The sequence below is a fragment of the Hippocampus bargibanti genome, linkage group LG16 (genome assembly GCF_051943395.1).
Source record: "Hippocampus bargibanti isolate YZ-2025 linkage group LG16, ASM5194339v1, whole genome shotgun sequence".
Classification (NCBI taxonomy): domain Eukaryota; kingdom Metazoa; phylum Chordata; class Actinopteri; order Syngnathiformes; family Syngnathidae; genus Hippocampus; species Hippocampus bargibanti.
This window is the reverse complement of record NC_142749.1, coordinates 18,174,754-18,183,783: the sequence shown is the minus strand read 5'-3', so window position 1 is coordinate 18,183,783 and position 9,030 is coordinate 18,174,754.

The window sequence follows — 9,030 nt, the reverse complement described above, 5'->3', positions numbered from 1 at the left end:
ACGCCTTATTATACATGGTCGTTTTGTGCGCTAAAAACACCTTATTATACATGGTCGTTTTGTGCGCTAAAAACGCCTTACTATACATGGTCGTTTTTTGCGCGAAAAACGCCTTACTATACATGGTCGTTTTGTGCGCTAAAAACGGCTTACTATACATGGTCGTTTTTTTCGTCTAAAAACGCCTTACTATACATAGTCGTTTTTTTGCGTGAAAAACACCTTATTATACATGGTCATTTTGTGCGCGAAAAACGCCTTACTATACATGGTCGTTTTTTGCGCGAAAAACGCCTTACTATACATGGTCGTTTTTTTGTGCTAAAAACGCCTTACTATACATGGTCGTTTTTTTGCGTGAAAAACGCCTTACTATACATGGTCGTTTTGTGCGCTAAAAACGCCTTACTATACATGGTCGTTTTTTGCGCTAAAAACACCTTATTATACATGGTCGTTTTGTGCGCTAAAAACGCCTTACTATACATGGTCGTTTTTTTGCGCGTAAAATGCCTTACTATACATGGTCGTTTTTTTGCGCTAAAAACGCCTTACTATACATGGTCGTTTTTTGCGCGTAAAATGCCTTACTATACATGGTCGTTTTTTTGCGCTAAAAACGCCTTACTATACATGGTCGTTTTTTGCGTGAAAAACGCCTTACTATACATGGTCGTTTTTTTTCGGCTAAAAACGCCTTACTATACATGGTCGTTTTTTTCGTCTAAAAACGCCTTACTATACATGGTCGTTTTTTTCGTCTAAAAACGCCTTACTATACATTGTCGTTTTTTTGCGTTAAAAACGCCTTACTATACATGGTCGTTTTTTTGCGCTAAAAACGCCTTACTATACATGGTCGTTTTTTGCGTGAAAAACACCTTACTATACATGGTCGTTTTGTGCGCTAAAAACGCCTTACTATACATGGTCGTTTTTTGCGCTAAAAACACCTTATTATACATGGTCGTTTTGTGCGCTAAAAACGCCTTACTATACATGGTCGTTTTTTGCGCGTAAAATGCCTTACTATACATGGTCGTTTTTTGCGCGAAAAACGCCTTATTATACATGGTCGTTTTGTGCGCTAAAAACGCCTTACTATACATGGTCGTTTTTTTGCGCTAAAAACGCCTTACTATACATGGTCGTTTTTTGCGTGAAAAACACCTTACTATACATGGTCGTTTTGTGCGCTAAAAACGCCTTACTATACATGGTCGTTTTTTGCGCGTAAAATGCCTTACTATACATGGTCGTTTTTTGCGTGAAAAACGCCTTACTATACATGGTCGTTTTTTTGCGCTAAAAACGCCTTACTATACATGGTCGTTTTTTTGCGCTAAAAACGCCTTACTATACATGGTCGTTTTTTGCGTGAAAAACACCTTACTATACATGGTCGTTTTGTGCGCTAAAAACGCCTTACTATACATGGTCGTTTTTTTGCGCTAAAAACGCCTTACTATACATGGTCGTTTTGTGCGCTAAAAACGGCTTACTATACATGGTCGTTTTTTTCGTCTAAAAACGCCTTACTATACATAGTCGTTTTTTGCGCGAAAAACGCCTTATTATACATGGTCGTTTTTTGCGCGAAAAACGCCTTATTATACATGGTCGGTTTTTTTTGCGCTAAAAACGCCTTATTATACATGGTCGTTTTTTTTTTGCGCTAAAAACACCTTACTATACATGGTCGTTTTTTGTGCGAGAAACGCCTTACTATACATGGTCGTTTTGTGCGCTAAAAACGCCTTACTATACATGGTCGTTTTTTGCGCTAAAAACGCCTTATTATACATGGTCGTTTTGTGCGCTAAAAACACCTTATTATACATGGTCGTTTTGTGCGCTAAAAACGCCTTACTATACATGGTCGTTTTTTGCGCGAAAAACGCCTTACTATACATGGTCGTTTTGTGCGCTAAAAACGGCTTACTATACATGGTCGTTTTTTTCGTCTAAAAACGCCTTACTATACATGGTCGTTTTTTTGCGTGAAAAACGCCTTACTATACATGGTCGTTTTTTGCGCGAAAAACGCCTTACTATACATGGTCGTTTTGTGCGCTAAAAACGGCTTACTATACATGGTCGTTTTTTTCGTCTAAAAACACCTTATTATACATGGTCATTTTGTGCGCGAAAAACGCCTTACTATACATGGTCGTTTTTTGCGCGAAAAACGCCTTACTATACATGGTCGTTTTTTTGTGCTAAAAACGCCTTACTATACATGGTCGTTTTTTTGCGTGAAAAACGCCTTACTATACATGGTCGTTTTGTGCGCTAAAAACGCCTTACTATACATGGTCGTTTTTTGCGCTAAAAACACCTTATTATACATGGTCGTTTTGTGCGCTAAAAACGCCTTACTATACATGGTCGTTTTTTTGCGCGTAAAATGCCTTACTATACATGGTCGTTTTTTTGCGCTAAAAACGCCTTACTATACATGGTCGTTTTTTGCGCGTAAAATGCCTTACTATACATGGTCGTTTTTTTGCGCTAAAAACGCCTTACTATACATGGTCGTTTTTTGCGTGAAAAACGCCTTACTATACATGGTCGTTTTTTTTCGGCTAAAAACGCCTTACTATACATGGTCGTTTTTTTCGTCTAAAAACGCCTTACTATACATGGTCGTTTTTTTCGTCTAAAAACGCCTTACTATACATTGTCGTTTTTTTGCGTTAAAAACGCCTTACTATACATGGTCGTTTTTTTGCGCTAAAAACGCCTTACTATACATGGTCGTTTTTTGCGTGAAAAACACCTTACTATACATGGTCGTTTTGTGCGCTAAAAACGCCTTACTATACATGGTCGTTTTTTGCGCTAAAAACACCTTATTATACATGGTCGTTTTGTGCGCTAAAAACGCCTTACTATACATGGTCGTTTTTTGCGCGTAAAATGCCTTACTATACATGGTCGTTTTTTGCGCGAAAAACGCCTTATTATACATGGTCGTTTTGTGCGCTAAAAACGCCTTACTATACATGGTCGTTTTTTTGCGCTAAAAACGCCTTACTATACATGGTCGTTTTTTGCGTGAAAAACACCTTACTATACATGGTCGTTTTGTGCGCTAAAAACGCCTTACTATACATGGTCGTTTTTTGCGCGTAAAATGCCTTACTATACATGGTCGTTTTTTGCGTGAAAAACGCCTTACTATACATGGTCGTTTTTTTGCGCTAAAAACGCCTTACTATACATGGTCGTTTTTTTGCGCTAAAAACGCCTTACTATACATGGTCGTTTTTTGCGTGAAAAACACCTTACTATACATGGTCGTTTTGTGCGCTAAAAACGCCTTACTATACATGGTCGTTTTTTTGCGCTAAAAACGCCTTACTATACATGGTCGTTTTGTGCGCTAAAAACGGCTTACTATACATGGTCGTTTTTTTCGTCTAAAAACGCCTTACTATACATAGTCGTTTTTTGCGCGAAAAACGCCTTATTATACATGGTCGTTTTTTGCGCGAAAAACGCCTTATTATACATGGTCGGTTTTTTTTGCGCTAAAAACGCCTTATTATACATGGTCGTTTTTTTTTTGCGCTAAAAACACCTTACTATACATGGTCGTTTTTTGTGCGAGAAACGCCTTACTATACATGGTCGTTTTGTGCGCTAAAAACGCCTTACTATACATGGTCGTTTTTTGCGCTAAAAACGCCTTATTATACATGGTCGTTTTGTGCGCTAAAAACACCTTATTATACATGGTCGTTTTGTGCGCTAAAAACGCCTTACTATACATGGTCGTTTTTTGCGCGAAAAACGCCTTACTATACATGGTCGTTTTGTGCGCTAAAAACGGCTTACTATACATGGTCGTTTTTTTCGTCTAAAAACGCCTTACTATACATGGTCGTTTTTTTGCGTGAAAAACGCCTTACTATACATGGTCGTTTTGTGCGCTAAAAACGCCTTACTATACATGGTCGTTTTTTGCGCTAAAAACACCTTATTATACATGGTCGTTTTGTGCGCTAAAAACGCCTTACTATACATGGTCGTTTTTTTGCGCGTAAAATGCCTTACTATACATGGTCGTTTTTTTGCGCTAAAAACGCCTTACTATACATGGTCGTTTTTTGCGCGTAAAATGCCTTACTATACATGGTCGTTTTTTTGCGCTAAAAACGCCTTACTATACATGGTCGTTTTTTGCGTGAAAAACGCCTTACTATACATGGTCGTTTTTTTTCGGCTAAAAACGCCTTACTATACATGGTCGTTTTTTTCGTCTAAAAACGCCTTACTATACATGGTCGTTTTTTTCGTCTAAAAACGCCTTACTATACATGGTCGTTTTTTTGCGCGTAAAATGCCTTACTATACATGGTCGTTTTTTTGCGCTAAAAACGCCTTACTATACATGGTAGTTTTTTGCGTGAAAAACGCCTTACTATACATGGTCGTTTTTTGCGCGAAAAACGCCTTATTATACATGGTCGTTTTGTGCGCTAAAAACGCCTTACTATACATGGTCGTTTTTTTGCGCTAAAAACGCCTTACTATACATGGTCGTTTTTTGCGTGAAAAACACCTTACTATACATGGTCGTTTTGTGCGCTAAAAACGCCTTACTATACATGGTCATTTTTTGCGCGTAAAATGCCTTACTATACATGGTCGTTTTTTTGCGCTAAAAACGCCTTACTATACATGGTCGTTTTTTTGCGCTAAAAACGCCTTACTATACATGGTCGTTTTTTGCGTGAAAAACACCTTACTATACATGGTCGTTTTGTGCGCTAAAAACGCCTTACTATACATGGTCGTTTTTTTGCGCTAAAAACGCCTTACTATACATGGTCGTTTTGTGCGCTAAAAACGGCTTACTATACATGGTTGTTTTTTTCGTCTAAAAACGCCTTACTATACATAGTCGTTTTTTGCGCGAAAAACGCCTTATTATACATGGTCGTTTTTTGCGCGAAAAACGCCTTATTATACATGGTCGTTTTTTTTTGCGCTAAAAACGCCTTATTATACATGGTCGTTTTTTTTGCGCTAAAAACACCTTATTATACATGGTCGTTTTGTGCGCGTAAAACGCCTTACTATACATGGTCGTTTTTTGCGCGAACAACGCCTTACTATACATGGTCGTTTTTTGTGCGAGAAACGCCTTACTATACATGGTCGTTTTGTGCGCTAAAAACGCCTTACTATACATGGTCGTTTTTTGCGCTAAAAACGCCTTATTATACATGGTCGTTTTGTGCGCTAAAAACACCTTATTATACATGGTCGTTTTGTGCGCTAAAAACGCCTTACTATACATGGTCGTTTTTTGCGCGAAAAACGCCTTACTATACATGGTCGTTTTTTTTGTGCTAAAAACGCCTTACTATACATGGTCATTTTTTTGCGTGAAAAACACCTTACTATACATGGTCGTTTTGTGCGCTAAAAACGCCTTACTATACATGGTCGTTTTTTGCGCTAAAAACACCTTATTATACATGGTCGTTTTGTGCGCTAAAAACGCCTTACTATACATGGTCGTTTTTTTGCGCGTAAAATGCCTTACTATACATGGTCGTTTTTTTGCGCTAAAAACGCCTTACTATACATGGTCGTTTTTTGCGCGTAAAATGCCTTACTATACATGGTCGTTTTTTTGCGCTAAAAACGCCTTACTATACATGGTCGTTTTTTTCGTCTAAAAACGCCTTACTATACATGGTCGTTTTGTGCGCTAAAAACGCCTAACTATACATGGTCGTTTTTTTCGTCTAAAAACGCCTTACTATACATGGTCGTTTTTTTCGTCTAAAAACGCCTTACTATACATGGTCGTTTTTTTGCGCGTAAAATGCCTTACTATACATGGTCGTTTTTTTGCGCTAAAAACGCCTTACTATACATGGTAGTTTTTTGCGTGAAAAACGCCTTACTATACATGGTCGTTTTTTGCGCGAAAAACGCCTTATTATACATGGTCGTTTTGTGCGCTAAAAACGCCTTACTATACATGGTCGTTTTTTGCGTGAAAAACACCTTACTATACATGGTCGTTTTGTGCGCTAAAAACGCCTTACTATACATGGTCGTTTTTTTGCGCGTAAAATGCCTTACTATACATGGTCGTTTTTTTGCGCTAAAAACGCCTTACTATACATGGTAGTTTTTTGCGTGAAAAACGCCTTACTATACATGGTCGTTTTTTGCGCGAAAAACGCCTTATTATACATGATCGTTTTGTGCGCTAAAAACGCCTTACTATACATGGTCGTTTTTTTGCGCTAAAAACGCCTTACTATACATGGTCGTTTTTTGCGTGAAAAACACCTTACTATACATGGTCGTTTTGTGCGCTAAAAACGCCTTACTATACATGGTCGTTTTTTGCGCGTAAAATGCCTTACTATACATGGTCGTTTTTTGCGTGAAAAACGCCTTACTATACATGGTCGTTTTTTTGCGCTAAAAACGCCTTACTATACATGGTCGTTTTTTTGCGCTAAAAATGCCTTACTATACATGGTCGTTTTTTGCGTGAAAAACACCTTACTATACATGGTCGTTTTGTGCGCTAAAAACGCCTTACTATACATGGTCGTTTTTTTGCGCTAAAAACGCCTTACTATACATGGTCGTTTTGTGCGCTAAAAACGGCTTACTATACATGGTCGTTTTTTTCGTCTAAAAACGCCTTACTATACATGGTCGTTTTTTGCGCGAAAAACGCCTTATTATACATGGTCGTTTTTTTTTGCGCTAAAAACGCCTTACTATACATGGTCGTTTTTTGCGCGGAAAAAACCTTATTATACATGGTCGTTTTGTGTGCTAAAAACGCCTTACTGTGGTCGTTTTTTTGCGCTAAAAACGCCTTACTATACATGGTCGTTTTTTGCGTGAAAAACACCTTACTATACATAGTCGTTTTGTGCGCTAAAAACGCCTTACTATACATGGTCGTTTTTTTCGTCTAAAAACGCCTTACTATACATGGTCGTTTTTTGCGCTAAAAACGCCTTACTATACATGGTCGTTTTTTTCGTCTAAAAACGCCTTACTATACATAGTCGTTTTTTTTGCGCTAAAAACGCCTTACTATACATGGTCGTTTTTTGCGCGAAAAACGCCTTACTATACATGGTCGTTTTTTTCGTCTAAAAACGCCTTACTATACATGGTCGTTTTTTTCGTCTAAAAACACCTTACTATACATGGTCGTTTTTTTCGTCTAAAAACGCCTTACTATACATGGTCGTTTTTTTTTCGGTTAAAAACGCCTTACTATACATGGTCGTTTTTTCAGCAAAAAAACGCCTTACTATAAATGGTCGTCTTTCGGCTAAAAACGCCTTACTATACATGGTCGTTTTTTTTGCGCTAAAAATGCCTTACTATACATGGTCGTTTTTTGCGCTAAAAACGCCTCACTATACACGGTCGTTTTTTTCGTCTAAAAACACCTTACTATACATGGTCGTTTTTTTCGTCTAAAAACGCCTTACTATACATGGTCGTTTTTTTTCGGCTAAAAACGCCTTACTATACATGGTCGTTTTTTCAGCAAAAAAACGCCTTACTATAAATGGTCGTCTTTCGGCTAAAAACGCCTTACTATACATGGTCGTTTTTTTTGCGCTAAAAATGCCTTACTATACATGGTCGTTTTTTGCGCTAAAAACGCCTCACTATACACGGTCGTTTTTTTCGGCTAAAAACGCCTTACTATACATGGTCGTTTTTTGCGCGAGAAACGGCTTACTATACATAGTCTTTTTTTTTGCGCTAAAAACGCCTTACTATACATGGTCGTTTTTTTCGTCTAAAAACGCCTTACTATACGTGGTCGTTTTTTTCGTCTAAAAACACCTTACTATACATGGTCGTTTTTTTCGTCTAAAAACGCCTTACTATACATGGTTGTTTTTTTGCGCTAAAAACGCTTTACTATACATGGTCGTTTTTTTGCGCGAGAAACGCCTTACTATACATGGTCGTTTTTTCAGCAAAAAACGCCTTACTATAAATTGTCGTCTTTCGGCTAAAAACGCCTTACTATACATGGTGGTTTTTTTGCGCGAAAAATGCCTTACTATACATGGTCGTTTTTGTCGTCTAAAAACACCTTACTATATACATGGTCGTTTTTTGCGCGTAAAACGCCTTACTATACATGGTCGTTTTTTGCGCTAAAAACGCCTTACTATACATGGTCGTTTTTTTCGTCTAAAAACGTCTTACTATATACATGGTCGTTTTTTGCGCTAAAAATGCCTTACTATACATGGTCGATTTTTCGGCTAAAAATGCCTTACTATACATGGTCGATTTTTCGGCTAAAAATTGTCCTTTTTTTCAGCTAAAAACGCCTTACAATACATGGTCGTTTTTTTTGCGCTAAAACTGCCTTACTATACATGGTCGTTTTTTGCGCTAAAAATGCCTTACTATACATGGTCGTTTTTTTGGCGCTAAAAACGCCTTACTATACATGGTCGTTTTTTCGTCTAAAAACGCCTTACTATACATGGTTGTTTTTTGCACTAAAAACGCCTTACTATAAATGGTCGTTTTTTTCGGCTAAAAATGCCTTACTATACACAGTCGTTTTTTCGCGCTAAAAACGCCTTCCTATACATGGTGGTTTTTTACGCTAAAAACGCCTTACCCTCCATGGTCCATCGTCCTTTTTCCAAAACGAGCCTCTCCGTTGCAAACTCTCCTCACAGCTCGGGTGAATAAATGGCCAGAGTCAGACGACGCTAAAATTGCCTTTATTACCTGCAAAACAAGGATCAGTCAACATTATCAACAAACAAAGGTTCAAGTTCACCATTCCAGGTGGCGCTCTTGTTCTTTCCTTTGGCTCGAAGCCAAACGCAAGCAGACATTTTCCTTCACAAAACGTGCACACGTACCGTTTTCATTTCAACTCGGTGAAGGTAACTCAAAACAAATGGCTCAGTGTCACAAAAAAAATGACGGAATGGACGCTTGTAAAGTGCGCAAAAAAAGTCGTTAGCAGCCCAAATGTGAATTAGC